General features: G+C 40.0%; 1 long non-coding RNA gene across 3 annotated transcripts in view; it reads right to left on the minus strand.

Moving 5' to 3' along the window:
- Positions 1-21,933, minus strand: part of LOC133760455 (uncharacterized) — a 170,447-nt gene that overhangs the window by 146,399 nt on the left and 2,115 nt on the right. For 2 of the 3 annotated variants that reach the window (XR_009865982.1, XR_009865983.1), the window contains exon 2: positions 19,246-19,693. This is a non-coding gene — a long non-coding RNA (uncharacterized LOC133760455). Of the gene's footprint in view, positions 1-19,245; positions 20,028-21,933 lie in introns of all 3 variants that reach the window. The other variant, XR_009865984.1, reaches the window with a different exon arrangement.

A 21,933-nucleotide genomic window follows, 5' to 3' on the forward strand; every position in this document is an offset into this window, starting at 1 on the left:
ATACAACAAAAACAAAACCAGAGACATTAAAATACCAGATTTCAAGACCTACTGCAGGGCAGTTATAATCAAAAGAGCCTGGTACTGGCACAAAAATAGACATATAGATCAATGGAAAACAAATGCCACATATAGTAACAACTTACCTTTGATAAAGGAACTAAAATCTAAAATCAATCTTTGGAGTAAGGACAGTCTCTTCAACAAATAGTGCAAGGAAAAACGGACCTATGCATGCAGAAGTATGAAACTAGACCCCTACCTCACACCTTACACAAAAATCTACTCAAAATAGATTAAAGACTTAAATGTATGCCCCAATACCATCAAATTACTAGAGAACATTAAGGAAACTCTGCAAGGCATTAGCATAGGCAAAGACTTCTTGGAAAAGACTCCAGAAGCATAAGCAATCAAACCAAAATTGACAAATGGGATTATATCAAGCTGAGAAGCTTCTTCAGTAAAAAAGAAATACTCAGCAAAGTAAAGAAGAAACTGATAGAATGGGAGAAAATTTTTCAAACTACAACTGAAAAAGGGTTAATATCCAGAATCTATGAAGAGCTCAAAAATTCAGCAACAACAAAACAAGCAATCCAGTTAAGAAATGAACAGGTATTTTTTGAGAGAGGAAATTCAAATGGCCAACAGACAGTTGAAAAAATGCTCAGGATCATTAGCCATCAGGGAAATGCAAATCAAAACCACAATGAGGTTTCACCTCACTCCAGTGTAAATGACTCTGATACAGAAATCAACAACAGAAATCACTCATTTGAAACGGCAAATTGCTGGTGAGGATGTGGGGAGAAAGGTACCCTAACCCACTGTTGGTGGGAATATAAACTGGTGCAGCCATTGTGGAAGACAGTATGGCGATACCTCAGAAAGCTGAATATGATCCAGCCATCCCTCTGCTGGGTATTTAATTTACCCAGACCAAAAGAAAACAGCATCTGAAAGAGTTATCTGTATCCCATGTTCATTATAGCACAATTCACAATAGTGCAGATGTCCATCAACTGTTGACTCGATAAAGAAATTATCGTATATATACACTATGGATTATTTTATTCAGTTGAAAAAAAAAATGAAATCCTGCCTTGCAACAAAATGGATGGAACTGGAAACCATTGTACTTAGTGAGATAAATCAGTCCCAAAGAGATAGATATCATGTTTCCCCTGATTCGAGGTAATATAGAATACCTAAGATATAATGTACTGGAGTGAAATGGACATTTTGAAACTTGATGATTGTTTATACCCTTTATCCCTTCCATTGAGTAAAAGCTTTTTTTCTTCATACTATTTGTTGAACTCTTTTACTTGGTATAGGGTTAACTTTACACCCACTAAGTAAACTGAAAGTATATCTTTGTAAAAATTAAGAGTGAGAATAGAAGGAGGAGGAAGAAAAAGGGTTGGAGTGTGGCAGGAGGGTAAGTAGGATGTGAAGTATCACTATTGTGGGGAACCGCAGGCTGGCCACCTGTGAGAACCTCCTCATCTACATAGTTTGCAGCAATCGGTTGACCACAAGTCCTACGAAAACAACCAGGTGAAACAGATGAAACAGAATGGACTCTGCATAAACAACTAGGAAGAACCAGGTGAAACAGATGAACTTTCGACCTGAGGCTATACGCGCCCTTTCATCTGATTGGACAATATCAGCATAAAGGGACATTGGGATCTGGGCGGGCCGGCATGGAAAATGGAGTAGTGTCTCCATATGATGTCAGCTTAGAATTTTATATCTTGGGGCCGGTGCCATGGCTCATTTGGTTAATCCTCTGCCTGCGGCACCAGCATCCCATATGGGCGCTGGATTCTAGTCCCGATTGCTCCTCTTCCAGTCCAGCTCTCTGCTATGGCCTGGGAAAGCAGTAGAAGATGGCCCAAGTGCTTGGGCCCCTGCACCAGGAGGGGAGACCAGGAGGAAGCACCTGGTTCCTAGCTTCGGATCCGCGCAGCACCGGCTGTAGCGGCCATTTGGGGAGTGAACCAATGGAAGGAAGACCTTTCTCTCTTTCTCTCTGTCTATAACTCTACCTGTCAAATAAATTTTAAAAAAAGAATTTTATATCTTGATATGCTATAGTTCAACAGTAAATGTGAACTTGAAATATTATCATATGCATAAATGAAGAATATTATTACCCACAGACACTTGCTGAAAGAAACAGTTCAAAAGCTGCCTACCAGGAAGAAAAGTGAATCCAAAGGAGGGAATATATTCCGTACTGCAAGAGGACATTGGGGCAGGCACAGTGGCATAGCAGGTAAAGCTTCTGCCTGCAGTGCTGGCATCCCATATGGGCACCAGTTCAAGGCCCAGCTGCTCCACTTCTTATACAGCTCTCTGCTGAGGCCTGGGAAAGTAGTAGAAGATGGTCCAAGTCCTTGGGCCCCTGCACCTGCATGGGAGACCCAGAAGAAGCTCCTGGCTCCTGTCTGTGGATAGGCCCAGCTCTGTGTGGTCATTGTGTTCATTTGGGGAGTGAACCAGCAGATGGAAGACCTCTGTTGCCTCTGCCTCTCTGTAACTCTGCCTTTCAAATAAATAAATAAATAATTTAAATAATTTATTTAAATAAATAATTAAATTTAAATAAATCTTTTTTTAAAAAGAAAGAGGGCATCATAATGGATTTTTTAAGTCAGTTAAATGCTTTTTATGAAATGCCAGAAAAATAAGAAAATAAAAAACAGAAAATAAAAATAAGAGATAGAAAATAAAGGGGTGAAAAATATATTCTAATGAAATACTAACTGGGGTGGTGCTGTGGCATAGTGGGTTTAGCTGCTTTCTGCAGTGCCAGCATCCTATAAGGGCTCTAGCTCAAGTATTGACCATTCCACTTCCAATGAAGCTCCCTTCTAATGTGCCTGGAAAAGCACAGAAGATGACCCAAGTGCTTGGGCCCCTGCACCCATGTGGGAGACCCAGATAAAGCTCCAGGCTCCTGGCTTCAGGCTGGTCCAGCCCTGGCTGTTGCAGCCATTTGGGGAGTGAATCAGTGCAAGGAAGATCTATTTCTCTCTGTTTCGTCCTCTTTTTTCTCAGTAATTCTACCTTTTATATAAATAAATCCTTAAAAATAAATAAATAAATAAAATACTAATTAAAAGTGAACCCGGTTCACAATATTATTGTCAGACAAATTAGAATTTAATAGAAGAAAGCATTAGCAGCAATTAAAGGGATATTACGTGGTAATAAAAGGAACAATGACCGTCAAGAAGAAATTAAAATCATGAACCCATGTATGTATCAAATACTATAGCTTTAAAATATGTAAAGCCAAAACAGAGAATTGCAAAGAGAAAGATTTTAGGCAAAATTTGGGAAGGTGTATGTTTTTACTTATTTAGTTTGAAAGAGTTACAGAGACAGAGGAAGAGAGAGCAAGCCAGAGCTGGTTCATTCCCAGATTGCCAAAATAGCCAGTGCTAAGACAGGCCAAAGCCAGGAGCCATGAACCAGGAGTCTACCACATGGTGTTCAGGGACCCAAACCACTTGGGCCATTTTCCACTGTTTTTTCCAGGGTAATTCCAAGGAACTGGATCAGAAGTGGAGTAGCCAGGACACGAACCAGCACCCATTTGGGATCTGGTGTCACAGACAGAGGCTTTACCCTTTATTCCACAGTGCTATCCCCCAAATTTAGGACAGTTTAAAAGCACATAAATTTTACTAACAATATACGGAAGACTTGAAAAATTCAATGTTAATATAGAACAGGATATACAACTAATAGATCTTATATATTCTTTTTAAAAATACATAATACCAGAGGTTTTCAATATGGTAGAATAGGGAGGGAGCTCACTGCTCTAGTTTAGGGAAAGAGAGTTTAAAAAAAAAGGGGGGTGGAGGAGAGTGCAATTTCAGGCAAAATTTAAGAAGAAAATGGGAGAGCAAACTCCACACAAATTAGAGGGACACTATGGGCTTATGTGGAAGGTGTGGACATGCACAACTCAGGACCCCAGCGGCTGAGAGCCTCAACACCAGCTTTGGAGAGTGAGGTGAAACCAGACTGCAGCTGTCCAAGCCACTGACGATAAAGCTGTAGGAAGACCATGGCACGAGTCTGCCTTGGAGCCCTGTGGGAAACAAAGTACCAGCCAACGTAAGGGAACAAAATGGTGGGAGACACATCTCTCTCTCCTGTAGCTAGCCAAGGGAGGATGGATACCATTTTGGACGTACATAACAGCTGTGCCAGCTTGTGTCTGCACACCCAGCAACTAGCCGAGAGGAGATGCTTGAGTCTGGCTGGGAGAACTGACAGGGGTCTTGGTACTTGTGACTGTGGGAGCCTTGTTTGCTGGGACTGTGAAAACACTGTGGCTGCGTGGGAGGGTACAGGGTGCAGCTGGGACTTTGTGCAGAAATTCTGGGAGGCTCAACATGTTCAGAGCTCTGTGATTCACTAGTAAGGGTCATTGCTGTGGGATCTGTGCTCACACCGAGGACTGCATGGATCCTTTTGTGTAGTTCTGGCAGCTCAGATGTAAATAGTATCCACTGGGGCTAGAGTGAGGCATTGGTCTCCTTTGAGGAAAAGAGATGAGCATGAAAATATGGCAACAAAGCAGAAAAACCTCCCATCTGAAAAAAAAAAAGAGATATTTACCATGCCTAACCTTGGAGTCATCTTGGACACTTCCTTCACACTGGAGCACTGAACAGAGCTCCCTGGCAGCACCCAGCACATACTTCTGAGTATTCACTGAAAGAGGGGACACTCAATTAAGCCACAGAGGAAGAGTCCAAAGGTAAAGCCATCACAGAGGAGAAAAAAATAAAACAAACAAACAAACAAAAACCAACAAGTATATCCACAGATGCCTAATAGTAAATGCAGCAATTCAAGAAACAATAAGGAAGACAACATGACACACCCAAAAGAATACAACACTTCAATTCTAGAATGTGAAGATAAAGAGTCTGAAGAAATGTCATAAATGGAATTCAAAAAATTGATCATAGGATTATTTATAAGCAATCAGAAGCAAATCCATGAACTAATGAAATCTGTACATGACATGAAAGAAAATTTCTCCCATGAAATTGAGATCTTAAATGGAAATCAAAATGAAATATTAGAAAAGAAGACTTCAATAGAACAAATAAAAAATATGGTGGAAAGCCTGAACAACACACCTGGTGAAGTAGAAGAAAATTTATCCAAGTTAGAAAACAAATCTCTGGAAATTTTACAGTCAAACCAAAAAATAAATAAATAAATAAATAAATAAATAAAAAGGAGAAGAAGAAGAAATTAGAAAATAAAAAGGAGTGATGGAGACTTATCTTATGGGATACTATCAAACAACCCAATGCATGGGTCTAAGGAGTTCCTAAAGCATGGAAAGAGGGAATGGATTAGTGAAATAATAGCAGAAAATGTCTTCAATTTGGAGAAAGGGTCGTCCAAGTATAGAACTCCTAATAGACATGATCAGAAAAGATCTTCACCATAATACACTGTAGTCAAACTCTCCACAGTAAAACATTAAGAAAAGATTCTAAAATTTGTACTACAGAAAAGTCAGATTACTTTCAGAGGATCTCCAATAAGACTTACAGCAGACTTCTCGTCAGAAACACTAAAGGCTAGGAGAAAATGGCAAGACATACTCCAAGTCTTAAGAGAAAAAAAACTGCCAACCCAGAATACTGTACCCTGCAAAGCTCTCATTTATGAATAAAGGTGAAATAAAGGCCTTCCAAAACAAACAGAACTTGAAAGAATCTGTCACGATTCATGCAGCCTTACGAAAGATGCCTAAGGATGTGCTACACAGAAACACAGAAACATGGTCATCACTATGAAAGAAGGTGAAGGCAGAAAATCCTCCAGGAAATCCAAAGTGAACAACAGGAATACTTATGGAAAAATGTGAGGGCCAAGTCCTTACATACCAATAGTAACATTGAAGGTCAATGGCCTCAGCTCTCCAGTTAAATGATACAGACTGGCTGGATGGATTCAAAAACAAAACCCATCTATTTGCTGGCTGTAAGAAACACATCTCACCAGCAAATATGCTTGTAGACTGAAAGTGAAAAAAATGTAAAGAGATATTCCATGCTAACATGTTGGTGGGAATGTAAACTGGTACAGCCACTGTGGAAGACAGTATGGAGATGGAGATACCTCAGAAATTTGAATACAAGGGCTGGCATTGTGGCATAGTGGGTAAAGCTGCTGACTACAGTGCTGGCATCCCATATGGGCACCGTTTTGAGACTCGGCTGCTCCACTTCCAATCAAGCTCTCTGCTGTGGCCTGGGGAAGCAGTGGAAGATGGCCCAAGTCCTTGGGCCCCTGCACTCACATAGGAAGATCCAGAGGTCCTGGCTTTGGATCGGTGCAGCTGCAGCCATTACAACCAATTGGGGAGTGAACCAGCAGATAGAGGACCTCTCTCTCTCTCTCTCTCTCTCTCTCTCTCTCTCTCTCTCTCCGTGTAACTCTGACTTTCAAATAAATAAACAAATCTTAAAAACAAACAAACAAAAAAAGAAATCTGAATAGAGACCTACCATATGACCCACCTATCCTACTTCTGGGAATTTACCCAAGGAAAATAAAATCAGCATTTGAAAGAGTTATCTGTATCCCCATGTTTATTACAGCTCCATTCACAGTAGCTAACATATGGAATCAAGGCAAATGCCCGTCAACAAAAGACTAGATAAAGAAATTATGGGATATGTATACCACGAATTCTACACAGCATTAAAAAAAATGAAATCCTGTCATTTGCAACAAAATGGATGAAACTGGAAAACATCATACTTAGTGAAACAAGCCAGTCCCAAGAGGACAAATACCATATGTTCTCTCTGATCTTTGATAACTTAATAGAGTACCTGAACAGTAATCTCTAGAAGTGAAATGCCATTTTGAAATGTAATGACTTTGAACAGCCCTTAATCTTGACTGTTAAGGAACAGCTTTTTCATACTATTTGTTAAACTATTTATTTATTTATTTATTTATTGACAGGCAGAGTGGACAGTGAGAGAGAGAGACAGAGAGAAAGGTCTTCATTTTCCGTTGGTTCGACCCCCAATGGCCACTGTGGCCGGCACACCGCGCTGATCCGAAGGCAGGAGCCAGGTGCTTCTCCTGGTCTTCCATGGGGTGCAGAGCCCAAGGACTTGGGCCATCCTCCACTGCACTCCCGGGCCACAGCAGAGAGCTGGACTGGAAGAGGAGCAAGCGGGACAGAATCCGGCGCCCCGACTGGGACTAGAACCTGGGGTGCCGGTGCTGCAGGCGGAGCATTAGCCTATTGAGCCACAGCAGCGCCGGTCTAAACTCCTTATTTAGTATAGTTAAAAGTATGTGTTATAAAGTTAATTGAAAATAGACCTTAGTAAAAAAAAAAAAATAAGAATGGGAATAGGAGTGAGAGGAGGAAAATGGGTAGGAGTGTTAGTGGGAGGGCGGGTGCAGTGGGAAGAATTACTATGTTCCTACAGCAGTATTTAGGAAATGCATGAAGTTTATATTCCTTAAAGAAAAGGTTTCTGGGGAAAAACACATTGAAATAAACCTGATTATGTACTAGACCACAAAAGATGCCTTAATCATTCCAAAGAACATGTACTCCACAGAATACTATACAGCAGTAAGAAACAATGAAACCCAGTCATTTGCAACAAGATGGAGGAATCTGGAAAACATCATGCTGAGTGAATTAAGCCAGTCCCAAAGAGACAAATATCATTTGTTTTCCCTGATCGGTGACAACTGAGCACCAAAGGAGAAACCTGTTGAAGTGAAATGGACACTATAAGAAACAATGACCTGATCAGCTCTTGTCCTGACTCTAGATGTACAATGTAATACTTTATCCTTTTTAGTATTTGTTGTTGTTGTTGTTCTAGTACTAGTGGTTGAACTCTGTAATTAACACACAATTATTCTTAGGTGTTTAAATTTTAACTGAAAAGTGATCCCTGTTAAATTTAAGAGTGGGAAAAAGAGAGGGAGATGTACAATTTGGGACATGCTCACTCAGACTTGCCCCAAATGGTGGAGTTAGAAATGTGCCAGGGGATTCCAATACAATCCCATCAAGTGGCATGTACAAATGCCATCTCACTAGTCCAAGTGATCAATTTCAGTTCACAATTGATGGCTCTGATAGGTCTAAGTCAAAGGGATCACACAAACAAGACAAGTGTCTGCTAATACTAACTGATAGAATCAAAAAGGGAGAGAAGGATCCAACATGGGAAGCGGGATACACAGCCTACTCATAGAATGGCAGATGTCCTAAACAACACTTTGGCCTCAGAATCAGCCCTTAAGGCATTCGGATCTGGCTGAAGAGCCCATGAGAGTATTGAAGGCGTGAAAAGCCAAGACACCATGGAAAAGAAAAAAAAAGAAGACCTAAATGAAAGATCTCTGTGAGTGAGATCCCAGTGGAAAGAACGGGGCCATCAAAGAAGGAGGTGCCTTTCTCTGAAGGGAGGAGAGAACTTCCACTTTGACTATGACCCTATCGGAATAAGATCAAAGTCAGCGAACTCTAAAGGCTTCCATAGCCCTGGCAACTCATGACTAGAGCCTAGGGAGATTACTGACGTCATGAACAGGAGTTTCAAATTGTTAAATCAGCAACAGGAGTCACTGTGTACTTACATCCCATGTGGGACCTGTCCTTAATGTGTTGTCTAATGTGCAGTGATGCTATAACTAGTACTGAAACAGTATTTTTACACTTTGTGTTTCTGTGTGGGTACAAACTAATGAGATCTTTACTAATTATATACTGAATCGATCTTCTGTATATAAAGATAATTGGAAATGAAAAAAAAAACTGGTGTTAAATTGGAAATGGCATAGAAAATTAATTTTTTTAAAAAATATATATTATGTAGGATCTCTGTCTTTAATGTGCTGTACACTGTTACTTAATGCTATAACTAGTACTCCAACAGTATTTTTTTCACTTTGTGTTGCTATATGGGGGCAAACTGTTGAAATCGTTACCTAATATATACTAAACTGATCTTCTGTATATAAAGAGAATTGAAAATGAATCTTGATGTGACTGGAAGGGGAGAGGGAGCGGGAAAGGGGAGGGATGTGAGTGGGAGGGAAGTTATGGGAGGGGGGAAGCCATTGTAACCCATAAGCTGTACTTTGGAAATTTATATTCATTAAATAAAAGTTTAATAAATGAAAAAAAAAAGAATTGATGTCACAAATTCTAAAATCATAATACAATTAAATTAGAAATTAGTAATAAAGATGATCACATGACTCACCAAATTACACATTGTGTTTGCACCTTATAAATAATGCATGAGTTAAAGACAAAATATGATATAATCAGAACTTATGGATACAGAACATGCTAACTGTAAAAATGCATAGGCTGCAGACGTTAAAGTATTAAGTGCATTTTAGAAAATAAACAGAAAGAATTCAAATTAACAAAATATGTGTCAATTTCAGAAGAGGAATAAAAGAATAAACCTAACCAATGTATGCATTAATTCTTTTTTTAAAAAAATTAAGAAAACAATAAAAAATAAAAAAAAATTTTTTAATTTTAAAAAAATTAAGAAAACACAAAAATCAGTCACACCAAAGCCTAAGTGGGAGTGGCATCCAATGAGATATGCACACATTTAGCAAGATGAACTAAAGAAAAATTAGGGAGGGAAGAATGCACAAATTACAACGTTATATATAAAATGGGAAGGAAAACATACAACAGCTTAAAACGTGGAATCATTAGAGATTTTAATAACCACACAGAACTCAATGTCATGAAATTTTAAAACTTACAGTAGCTTATTTTTTAGAAACAATAAAGTACCAAAATAAACTAGAATAGCTATTCCGAGGTATATAAACAACAATGTCTTTCTTATTTAAACTTTCATGGAAGAGAAAAAAGGAAAACATTTCCAATACTTTTTATTTAAAGAGTTATTAATTTATTTGAAAGTCAGAGTTACAAAGACAGAGAGGGGCCGGCGCCACAGGCACTAGGCTAATCCTCCGCCTTGCGGCGCCGGCACACCAGGTTCTAGTCCCGGTCGGGGCACTGGATTCTGTCCCGGTTGCCCCTCTTCCAGGCCAGCTCTCTACTGTGGCCCGGGAGTGCAGTGGAGGATGGACTAAGTGCTTGGGCCCTGCACCCCATGGGAGACCAGGAGAAGCACCTGGCTCCTGCCTTCGGATCAGTGCAGTGCACTGTCTGCAGCGGCCATTGGAGGGTGAACCAACGGCAAAGGAAGACCTTTCTCTCTGTCTCTCTCTCTCACTGTCTACTCTGCCTGTCAAAAAAAAAAAAAAAAAAAAAAAAAAAAAAAAAAAAAAAACAAAAGAGAGGAAGATCGAGAGACACAGACAGAAGAGAGATTTTCCATTCACTGGTTAATTTCCCACGTGGCCGCAACTGCCAGGGTTGGGACAAAAAAAAGTCAAAATCCCAGAACTTCATCTGGGTCTCCCACATGAGCAGCAGGGGCCCAGGTACTTGGGTCATCTGCTGTGACTTTTGCAGACACATTCTCAGGGAGCTGAGTGTCAAGTGGAGCACCCAGGACTGGAATCAGCTATCGGATAAGGGATGCTGGTGTTGCAGGAGGCAGCTTAATCTGCTGCACTACAACACTGGTCCCTATTCAAATAATTAAAAAAAAAAAAAACTCAAAAAGCATTTGGCATCAATTTTATTATGCAAAAGCACTTAGCAAATTTAACCTTTATTCTTGATAGAAACTCCTACAAGCTTGGAAACAGAGCATCTTTAATTTGCTCAACAATGTGAAATCTACAACAGAAATCATTTTCAGCATGAAGAGACAAACTGTAGAAGAATTTTCACTAAAATCAGTAACAAAATAAGAATGAAATAAGAATGCCCTCTACACATTAGAGAAAAATATTTGCAACTCACAAAAAGCCATGTGTTCTAATATTTAAAAAGCTTCTATGAATACATAAAGTATTTGTTTTTCCAACTGGGATGAACCTATGAGAATAGAAACCATCCTGTTCATTTCTTTGTCTCTAGGACATAAGACAGTGCCTGGCACACTGACCATATATTTGTTAAATATTTGTTGAACGCTGTAGCTTCCAAAATAGCTTTTTCCTTGTTTTAAGGATAAGAGCGCTGTCTTCCCCAGGAGCTGCATAAGTTTTTTGACATACTGCTTTTGAGAAAAGTTTCTGAAAAGTGGAAAGTATTATTTCCTGTAAAAGCAAGTGATGTGAACACTTTGCTTAGCATCTGGAAGGGACGCCTCACATTGGTCGGGATCTGTGCTCAGACTCCTGGCTGTCATGACCTCTGAGCCTGTAGGAAAAATGTCAGCACAAAAGCCTGGCCAGCTGTACCTTCTCATTTCTGAGCACAGTCTCCCTGAATCACAGACAACTGGGACTGCAGGCTACAAGGCAATTCTTGCCACCTCAGACAAAAAGAAGGAAGAAAATCTTGATCAACTGGAACAAAATGCACCTTAGCAGAATTTCAGTTAGGTTCATTCTTTCCTCCGGGAGTCAGCCCCGGAACTCAGCAGCTCCATCAGCCTGGGCCAGTAGGAAGCCTCTCCTCAGAATAATCTGGAATCAGGGTAAAATACTCTCTGATCACCAGACATTCACCCTACACTGCCACACTGGGTTTTTTTCAGCTTTGCTTATTGCTCTCTACCCCACACCACCCCCCCAAAAAAAAAAAAAAAAAAAAAAACCTTTGTGTCTGACTCTCACGTCACTTGTAGACCTATGATCAAACCCATATGCTCTTATGCAATAGCCTTCCTTCCTATCTCGTCATAATCCTTTTAAATAAAATTTTTCCTTATAAAGTCAGATTTAACTTTTATTACACGGTTTCCTCGGTGATTTCTCTTGGTGTTGCCTACTCTGTGGTATCCTGAGTCTAAATGTTTGATGAATTACGCTTAACCTTGAGTTAACACTGAAAGTAAAAAAAGGACATGCACGTGGAGCACAGTGTTATCCCAGCTGAGGTCCTCACAGACCACCCAACCTCCAGGCAACCCAGCAGCTGACAACAGGTATTGGAGTCCATGTGAGATCTGAGTAATTCCCTAGCTGAACTCAGCAGGAACTGCCCAACTGTAAACTAAATCCTGGATGCTGTTTAAACTTCCAAGTTTGTGGATGCTTGTCTTGCAACAAGAGGTTAACCATATGTCGATATGTCACATGCATACAGAAAGAATGAACAAATGGGGAGAGTGCTGTGGCGCAGCAGGTTAAAGCCCTGGCCTGAAGTGCCGGCATCACATATCGGCGCCAGTTCTAGACCTGGCTGCTCCTCTTCCTATCCAGCTCTCTGCTATGGCCTGGGAAAGCAGTAGAAGATGGCCCAAGTCCTTGGGTCCCTGCACCCACGTGGGAGACCCGGAAGAAGCTCCTGGCTCCTGGCTTTGGATTGGTGCAGCTTGGCCGTTGTGGACTTCTGGGGAGTGAACCAGTGGATAGAAGACCTCTCTCTCTGTCTCTACCTCTCTCTGTAACTCTGTCTTTCAAATAAATAAAATAAATCTTAAAAAAAAAAAAAGGAACAAATGAGTATTCATCCAGAGATTCTGCTGAGGACTCTCATGAGGGAAGGAGACAAAGGAGGATTTCAAAGAGATTGCAAATGGGGCTCATGATCTGAGATGATGCATAGGATGTGAGTTGACAAGGATGGAAATAGGTCTTCTGAGTATATTTTAAAAACTTTGGTTGCTATGGGGGTGTGTGGAAGTGTATCAAATGGTGTCACCCTCCCAAAATACAGAGTCATGATATTAAAGGGTTCTCTGAGTCACGCATTCACCCTAGATTTTAAAATATTTTCATAATTTTGTAAAGGAAAGCCAAATTTATATAGGAAGTCAGATTATTCTTTAAGGTACTTTTAAAACATGAGGACATAGTGATCCATCCATTCATGGAAAATGTGTTAACCTTGTCCATGATATACTAGATACTGGGAACAGACCAGAAAAAACATAATTATTGCAATCAAGATTCTGACGTTCTAGTTAAAAGATATCAACAATTGCAAAACTAGGTACAATTGTAGCAGTTATGGAATGTATTTCCCTTTTAAATATATAATTTGGAATAAAATTGATATCAGGCATGGCTGGATTCAAAGCAAAATTCATGTGGGCTAGGCAAAGAGTTGGTGAGGGACAAGCAACTAAGAGACTTTTAGCGGTCTCTGTGCTGTAGCCGTATACCACTTAAAAAAAAAATCCACACCCTTCCAAGCTAATTCTACACAAAAAAGCAGAATTTCATTTTTCTTTAATTATTTGCCTCTGCTTGAACCAGTCTCGGGGAGGCACTAAGATTCACTCTTTCGTTTAAACCTGGACTGTTTGTTAAACTTCTTGAAGTTTTGAGGGTTGGCTTCTGTCCAGAACCACATGGGCTGAATAATCATAAAGGGAAAAGCAGTCACCAGAAGTAGGGTAAACGGATGGTGGGGTCTTAAACACAACCAGGGGGCACAATAAAGGGCCTCAGTTACTCTAAGATTTTACTCAGAGTTGATGGTTTCCCTTTTTATATTGGTCTTCATCACTGATATGTGGTAGTTTAATTTTTACTGTTCTTTATGTTTCCAAATATGTCTGTCTTTTCCTTAGTTATTATGTCAGGATCCTTAGCAATTAAATTCCTCATGATTTTTACTATATTTTGGATTATAGTGTCTCTTTTCATGGGAAGTAAGTGGATTCTTAATATTGTCCTCAAGAAAGTCCCAAGTTCTCTGTGTTTCTCAAACTTTTTACATTACTAAAACAACTGGAACATGTAAATTTATATTTTTTATGATAAAATCTCTATTCAAATGGTAACAGTTTGTTGTTAAAAATAGTTCTTGGCTAGGGCCAGTGCTGTGGTGTAGTGGGCTAAGCCACCGCCTGCAGTGCTGGCATCCCATATGGACGCTGGTTCAAGACCCAGCTGCTCTAATTCCTGCCCAGCTCTTTGCCATGGCCTGGGATAGCAGTAGAAGATGGCCCAAGTCCTTGGACCCCTGCACCCATGTAGGAGATCTAGAAAAAGTTCCTGGCTCCCTGCTTCAAATCAGCACAGCTCCAGTCATTGCAGCCAACTGAGGAGTGAACCAGTGGATGGAAGACCTCTCTCTCTCTCTCTCTCTCTCTCTCTGCCTCTCCTTCTTTCTCTGAGTATCTCTGACTTTCAAATAAAATAAATAAATCTTTCAAAAAATAGTTCTTGGCTGCCTGTATTAGTTGAGAAGGCTGCCATAACAAAAAACCATAGACTGGGTGTTTTAAACAACAAAAACTAATTTTCTCAGTTCTTGAGTCTAAAAGTACAAGATTAAGGTGTTGGTAGGGTTAGTTTCTTTTGAGGTTTCTTCTTGGCTGGCAGATGGCTGTCTTCTCTCTGTGTTCCACAAAGAGAGAAGGTCTTTCCTTTGTGCTTTTTCATCCCTGGTATCTCTTTGTGTTTAAATGTCCTTTTCTTATACAGATACCAGTTGGATTTGATTAAGCACTCTTTTTAATGTAGTTTCCTCTTTAAAGGTCCTGTCCCCAAACACAGCCAGGTTCTGAGATACTGGGTGTCAGGGCTTCAACATATGAATTTTGAAGGGACACAAATTCAGTCTATACCTTTCTGGCCTCATTTCCTTGCTCTATCTTCTCTTTGCTTTACACTGGCTTTCAAGCCTCAAATACTGCAAGCATTCAACCTTTGCAAATGCAGTAATAACCTCTGCCTAAAATGATCCTCCCCCACTCTTTGCTTGACCTACTTCTCATCATTGTCTCATCTCACAAAGTCTGAGATGTGGTTTTGAGCAACTTATGCAAAATAGCATTTCTGTTACTCAACTTTGTTTCACAGCACTTACTACCTAGCTCAAATGCTTATTTTGTCTTCCTCGTAAGTGCTTAAGACCCAAGGGGAAGGACATTTGTGTAACTACTACACAACTTGGTATTCTGGCTCACACACTGCTATACTTGTCCATTTAAGGGTCCAGTAATTGTTGAATCAATGAATGTTATTCCTGAATAACAGAGACAGAGACTCACTGAAATTTTTCAAGGAATGAATTTATGAACTAGATACCATCTGCTAATCAAATATATATTGGGAACCAAAAATTATACTGAGAAGAAGTAAAACTATTTAGTAGTAAAAGAACAATGGTTAGTAAAATAATAGCAGATAAATCCAGCCAAACAACAAATTAGCAACATAAAATACATGGAAGAACTCTAGTAGAAAGTAAAAAATAGAAGAATATTTAAGAGAAAAGCTAAGAAGTATAGAGGATAGAAAATGAATGACCAAGTCCAATTAATAGAAATCTCAGAAAGAAGAAAAGGAAATACATGATAAAATAGTAAAGATTAATTTCCCTGAATTAAAGAAAGATAAAGGAACTCAGATTGAAAAGGTCCACAGAAGGGCAAACAAAAGAAATACAAAAAATGATCCAATCTTCGTTCTAAATTCTAAAAGAGAGTAGGGTGTTGATACAGGCAATCCTACTCCTACTACAAAGTCTGCAGTCCTACTTACTGTGACATAAATATGGTAGTATACCCATTTCCTAGGTTTGCAAAAACAGTTTAACAAAGTTCAACATAAAAACTCAGAAATGTTCATTATTAGTCAATAATCATTATTTTTTAAAAATTTTTTGACAGGTAGAGTTAAAACAGTGAGAGAGATAGAGAGAAAAGTCTTCCAATGGCTTCCACGGCCGGTGCTGCGCTGATCCAAAGCCAGGAGCCAAGTGTCTCCCATGTGGGTGCAGGGACCCAAACGCTTGTGGCCATCCTGGGCCACAGCAGAGAGCTGGACTGGAAGAGGAGCAGCCAGGACTAGAACCTGGTGCCCATATGGGATGCCGGCACTGCAGGAGGAGGATTAACCAAGTGAGCCACGGCACCGGCCCCAATAATTACTATTTTATACATAAAATTTTATCTGGAATATATTTCTGCATTGTATGAAGCAAAGATTAACTGATAACTTTTTTTAAAGATTTATTTTATTTATTTGAAAGACAGAGTTACAGAGAGAGAGGTAGAGACAGAGAGAGAGGTCTTTCATCTGCTGGTTCATTCCCCAGATGGTCACAATGGCCGGAGCTGCACTGATCCAAAACCAGAAGCCAGGAGCTTCTTCTGTGTCTCCCACGCGGTTGCAGGGGCCCAAGGACTTGGGCCATCTTCTACTGATATCCCAGGCCATAGCAGAGAGCCAGATCGGAAGTGGAGCAGCTGGGACTAGAACTGGCACCCATATGTGATGCCGGCGCTTCAGGCCAGGACTTTAACCTGCTGCGCCACAGCGCTGGCCCAACTGATAACATTTTAAAGTGGATAGTCCAGTTTTCTATCACAATGTATAGAGAAATAACAGTACTATCACTTTATGTTCAAAATTAATACTTCATGTCACTTTTACTTCCTCTGTGCTTGTTAGGAATTTAAAGTTTGTTTAAATTTGTGTGAATTAGAGTAATTTGCACTAGTTACAACAAACCTTCAAACTTACTTCCATTTTTCGTATGAAAGGCAGTGAAAGAGAGACGAAGATCCTGTCTACTATTTTACTCCCCAAACACCCACAACAGCTGGGGAGGACCAGAGCTGAAGCCAGGAGCCATGAACACAATCTAGATCTCACACATTGGTGGCAAGAACCCAAATGCTGGAGCCATCTTTCCTGTTTCCCGTGGTACTGGCAGGAAGCTAAGGTCAGGAGCCAGAGCCAGGAATTGTACCCCAAAACTCTGCGGTGGGACATGGGCATCTACCTACTAATATGCCTGTCCCAACCCCTCAAATTTTAGACTACTCCCAGCTTTTTAAAATTTATTTATTTATTTGAAAGACAGAATTACAGGGAGAATAAGAAATACAGAGAAAGATCTTCCATCTTCCAGTCTGCTCCCTGAATGGTGACAACAGCCAGGGTTGGGCCAGGCTGAAGCCAAAAGCCAGAAACTCCATCTGGGTCTTCTACACGTGTGACAGGAACTCATGTACTACAGCCATTACCTCCTGCCTCCCCAGGCACATTGACAGGGAGCTAGACAGAAAGTGATGGGATGCCAGCACCACAGGCTTACTTAGCTATGCTACAATGCCACCCCACCCTGCTCCAATGCCTTGCCCTTAAACCAAACGTGTACACACCATCTCTCTCTGTCAGACTTATCACCACAAAGCCTCAAGTTTCTCATGTAAAGAAACACTCAGCCCTGTTGGCATGATTAGGCATGACCACATGCATAAAATACAAGTAGCATAGGATTCATTCTGGGGACTAATGTCAGTTTATAACCTCACTGTCCCTCAGGAAAACTGGCCCCTTTCTTCCTTTTCCATATAGTGCTAAGACTGAATTTCATAATTTCCTGTTTTTGTTGTCTCTTCTTGACACATGTGTAATATTAATAACATATTATATAACACAAAAGCCATCATCAGGAGTGGTATGAGCAGATATTGGAGGAGTTATTATAGTATCAATTGCCAGTAATTATATCTGAATTCTTCAGAGTCTAGGCAGAAAAGTATCACTGACAATCTAGGAAAGGGACTTGTTGCAAATTACAGGTGACAGTGTACAATTATAAATATTCCTGATTCTAGCCATACACACTTTCCCAGATCACTTCATTGTGCCGCATTACAGGTATCGTGATCAAATATATGGAGTGAGACTTGTAATGTGATCTGCTTTAGTTACAGTGTGAATTGATTATTTTCTTCTTCTTCCCTTTAATACCACCTCATATGGACTATTGCTCTTTCCTCACAGAATTCCCTAGATCATGTTATGGTTTATGATCTTCAAGTAGATCTAAACATTTCCATATCTTCACAAAGTATATACAGATTCACTGTACTAAAACAAGTAAATTTTTTGTTAATGTTGCTATTTTCCTAATCTTGGGCTTTTTAAAAGCTGACTAGTCCTATTTAATAATTTGTATTCATATTTATTCAGCCCCATCTATAATGCTTCTGTGTTCCAACACTTTTGATTGTTTCAGACCATATTATATAACTGCTTTAATTAAAATTGCTAGCAGTAACCCGAAAAGAATTGCTTCAACACAAATATGATAACAAAGTATTAGTGCTATTAGCTTACCTTCCCTAAAAGTAAAAAGACTTGTAAGTTTATAAAAGAAGAATGTTAAAGGAGGAATAAAAGCTAATGGTGAAATCACATGCAATGGAAACAGTGGGATAGACATTTATATAAAAGGGATCACCCTCCAATAACTCTGAGAAATTCTAGTTCTCCATAGATACTAGTATATTATGGGTCTTATCAACAGAACGTATATTATTTTTGTAGAGGCATTATTATAGTACTGGGTTCATAAAAATCTCTATTTTTCTGTTCATTCACAGATGGAAAAAACTTTTTTGTTCTTAATTTAGCTTTCAAGTACCATATTTAGGGGCTGGTGCTCTGGTATAGCAGGTAAAGCCACCACATGCAGTGCCAGCATCCCATTTGGCTGCTGGCTCAAGTCCCTGCTGCTCCTCTTCTGATCCAGCTCTCTGCTATGGCCTAGGAAAGCAGGGGAAGATAGCCCAAGTCCTTGGGTCCCTACACCCACAAGGGAGACCCAGAGGAAGCTCCTGGCTCCTGGCTTCAGATCAGCTCAGCTCCGTCTGTTGTGGCCCTCTGGGAATTGAACCAGCGGATGGAAGACCTCCCTCCCTCCCTTCTGCCCTCCCCCCCCACCTCTCTGTAACTCTACCTTTCAAATAAATAAATATTAAAAAGAAAAAAATACCATATTTATGTTATTTCACATTACTAAATTTAAAAAAAAAAGAATTATTTACTTATTCATGTGAAAGGCACAGCAACAGCAGTTGATCTTCCATCTGCTAATTCATTCCCCAAACGGCCATAACAGCTAGGTTCTGGGCAAAGCTACAGCCATGAGCCAGGAATTCCCTCCTGTCTCTCTTATGGGTGGCAGGGGACCTAGCACTTAGGCCATTATCTACTGCCTACCAAGGAGCATTAGCAGACAGCTACATGACAAGTTGAGCAGCAGGGACTCAACTGGCATTTTGATATGGGTTGTAAGTGGTGTCCTACAACCTGTTGTGCCACAGTGCCATCCCCCACTAACTTGTTTTAACAGAGCAACCATATTAACATTTTAAAAAAACTCACCAAGAAGCTACTGGTAAGACAGCAAGCAGGGCAAACAGGCAGCAAATCCTGTAGATCAATCAGGCAGATAAAGCTCTTCAGGGAAGATCTTTTGGAGGACTAGTTACCAAAGGCAGGGTTAGCTGTAGATGGAGACCAGCAGTCTTAAGTATGATATTTGAATAGAACACCTCAGAAATATGATGATGATGATACTTCAGGGGTGAGAATTTAACCTAGCAGTTAAAATGCCTACATCTCATTTTGGAGTATCTGGTTTAGATTCCTGGCTCCAGCTTATGATTCCAGTTTTCTGCTAATGTAGATTATGGGAGGGAGTGATGATGGTGCAAGTAGTTGAGTTCTTGCCATCCATGTAGGAATTGCATTCCAGGATTCTGGCTTCAGTTTCAGGCATTATAGGCATCTGGGGAGTGTGCAAACAGATGGGAACTCTCTAAACGTCTCTCTGAAAAATAAAGAAAAGAGCTAATAATTCAAAATGTTCATGGAAGGGGCCAGCATAGTGGTCTGGCAGGTTAAGTTGCCCTCTGCAATGCCAGCATCCAATATGAGCCCTGGTTTGAGTCTCTTCTTCTCCACTTTCAATCCAGCTCCTGTTAATGTACTTGGGAGGGCAGCAGAAGATGACCCAAGTGCTTGGATCTCTGCCACTCATACACATGAGAGATTCCAATGGAATTCCAGCCTCCTGGCTTTGGCCTGGTCAAGAACCAGCCATTGCTGGCACTGGAGGGTGAACCACTGGATGGAAGCTCTCTCTTCTCTTCCTCTCTCTGTAACTAAAAAAAAAAAAAAAAAAATTTTAAATTCATGCACAGAAGGGGCTCTTCAAAACATTCATGGAAATTCCACTGTGAAAAAATTATGCATGAATCATTTTTGCACCAAAAAAAAAAAAAAGCTTTAAATTACATTTTCCCACACTTTCCATGTCTGGGAAATCCTCTTGCTAGTTACATTCCATCACAATTCCTTTGCTACAAGACTTTGGATTTTGTCTGGACATTTTTGTGGTTCACAGGATTAATACACTTAACATGATTAACTATTTGGACTTAGTTTTGATTTCACATTTACTTTATTTCTTCATGTTTGCTTATTTTCTCTTGTTATTTCTCTGGAGTTGCTTGATGTTCTTCTGTGTGTGAGTGTTTTACTGTTTCCTCTTTTTGCTTCTGCTTTCCCAGAATATCTTGCTTGTAGAAACTAATAAGAGCTGTGTATTTCCAAACAGTCTTCACATATCATTACGGTATGAAAGGGAAATTCTATTACATCACATACCTTCAACTTCCTTTTCTGAATTTTGATTTTACTGAAGCTGGTTCCAAGCATTGACAACTTCTTTTCCCAGGAGAGCTATTACTATCTGCCTTTTGAATAACCTGCCTGGAAGGAAGAGACTATTTCACATATTTCACTTATATCCTGCACATTATCAATCAGTGTTTTCAAAGTGTTAATGACCAGCACCAGATTCACGTGGATGCTAGTATACACACATCCTCATAGGCTCTATCCCATGTTTAGTCAGGGTATCTGAAGGTGGAGCTAAGGAACCTGCAGGTTTTCTTTCTTTTGTTTTAGATTTATTTATTTGAGAGGCAGAGTTACAGAGAGAAAGAGAGGTCTTTGATGCACTGTTTCACTCCCCAATTGGCTGCAACAGCCGGAGCTTCTCCCAGGCCTCCCACTTGGGTGTTGAGCCTAAAGCACTTCAGCCATCTTCCACAGCTTTCCCAGCCCATTAGCAGGGTGCTGGACCAGAAATAGAGAAGCTGGAACTTGAACTGGCATTCACAGCAGATGCCAACATCGAAGGCACAGACTTGACCTACTACATCACAGCACTGGCCCCAGGAATCAGCAGTTTTTAACAAACTTCCTAGATGAATTTTCTCCAGACTAAGATTTGATAATCATGGCTTAATAAGTTTCTTAAAATCATCTTAGTCACTGATACACTTTACCAACCTCCAAGTATTTCTCTCATGTACTCAACTTTCTTTTGAGCCTCAGCCTTGAATTTTCAACCACTTCCTATATATACTTACCAGAATATTTTCTCATCCCATAGTGAACACATTCAAAACTAAATCACCACTGGGTGTCTCCAACTCTAGCATCACATTAGCAGAGTTATCTTTGGAGTCATTCCTTACTCTTGGTCACCATAGTGGCCACGGTGCCATGCACTGAGAAAGACAGTGATGTACCAGACTTGGGTCATGCCTTCAAATTTCTTAGATTCTTTTACAGAGTTAACGTAACACTATGGCACCTTTAGCTTTTTTCTCAGAATATTTTACTTTCCTCATCAGTGACCTAATCTAGAATCTTATCATTTATTATTGATTGCTGTAATTTTTTGAGTCTTTTTGCTCCTAAACTGCCACCTCATTTAAAATTAATCCACCAAAAATTTAAGTCTTCAAAACAACCATTTTAAAAACTTTTTATTTCAAAATAGTTCTAAATTTACAAAATAGAAATTGTGGAGGTGTACAGAGTTCCTATATACCCCAAATTCAGGTTCCTCATTACATTTTTTTTAAAGATTTTTATTTATTTATTTGAAAGCCACAGTTACACAGAGAAGGAGAGGCAGAAGGGGAGAGAGAGAGAGGAGAGAGGAGAGAGAGGTCTTCAACTCTCTGGTTCACTTCCTAGTTGGCTGTGACAGCC

This window comes from Lepus europaeus, chromosome 5, assembly GCF_033115175.1.
Source record: "Lepus europaeus isolate LE1 chromosome 5, mLepTim1.pri, whole genome shotgun sequence".
NCBI lineage: Eukaryota > Metazoa > Chordata > Mammalia > Lagomorpha > Leporidae > Lepus > Lepus europaeus.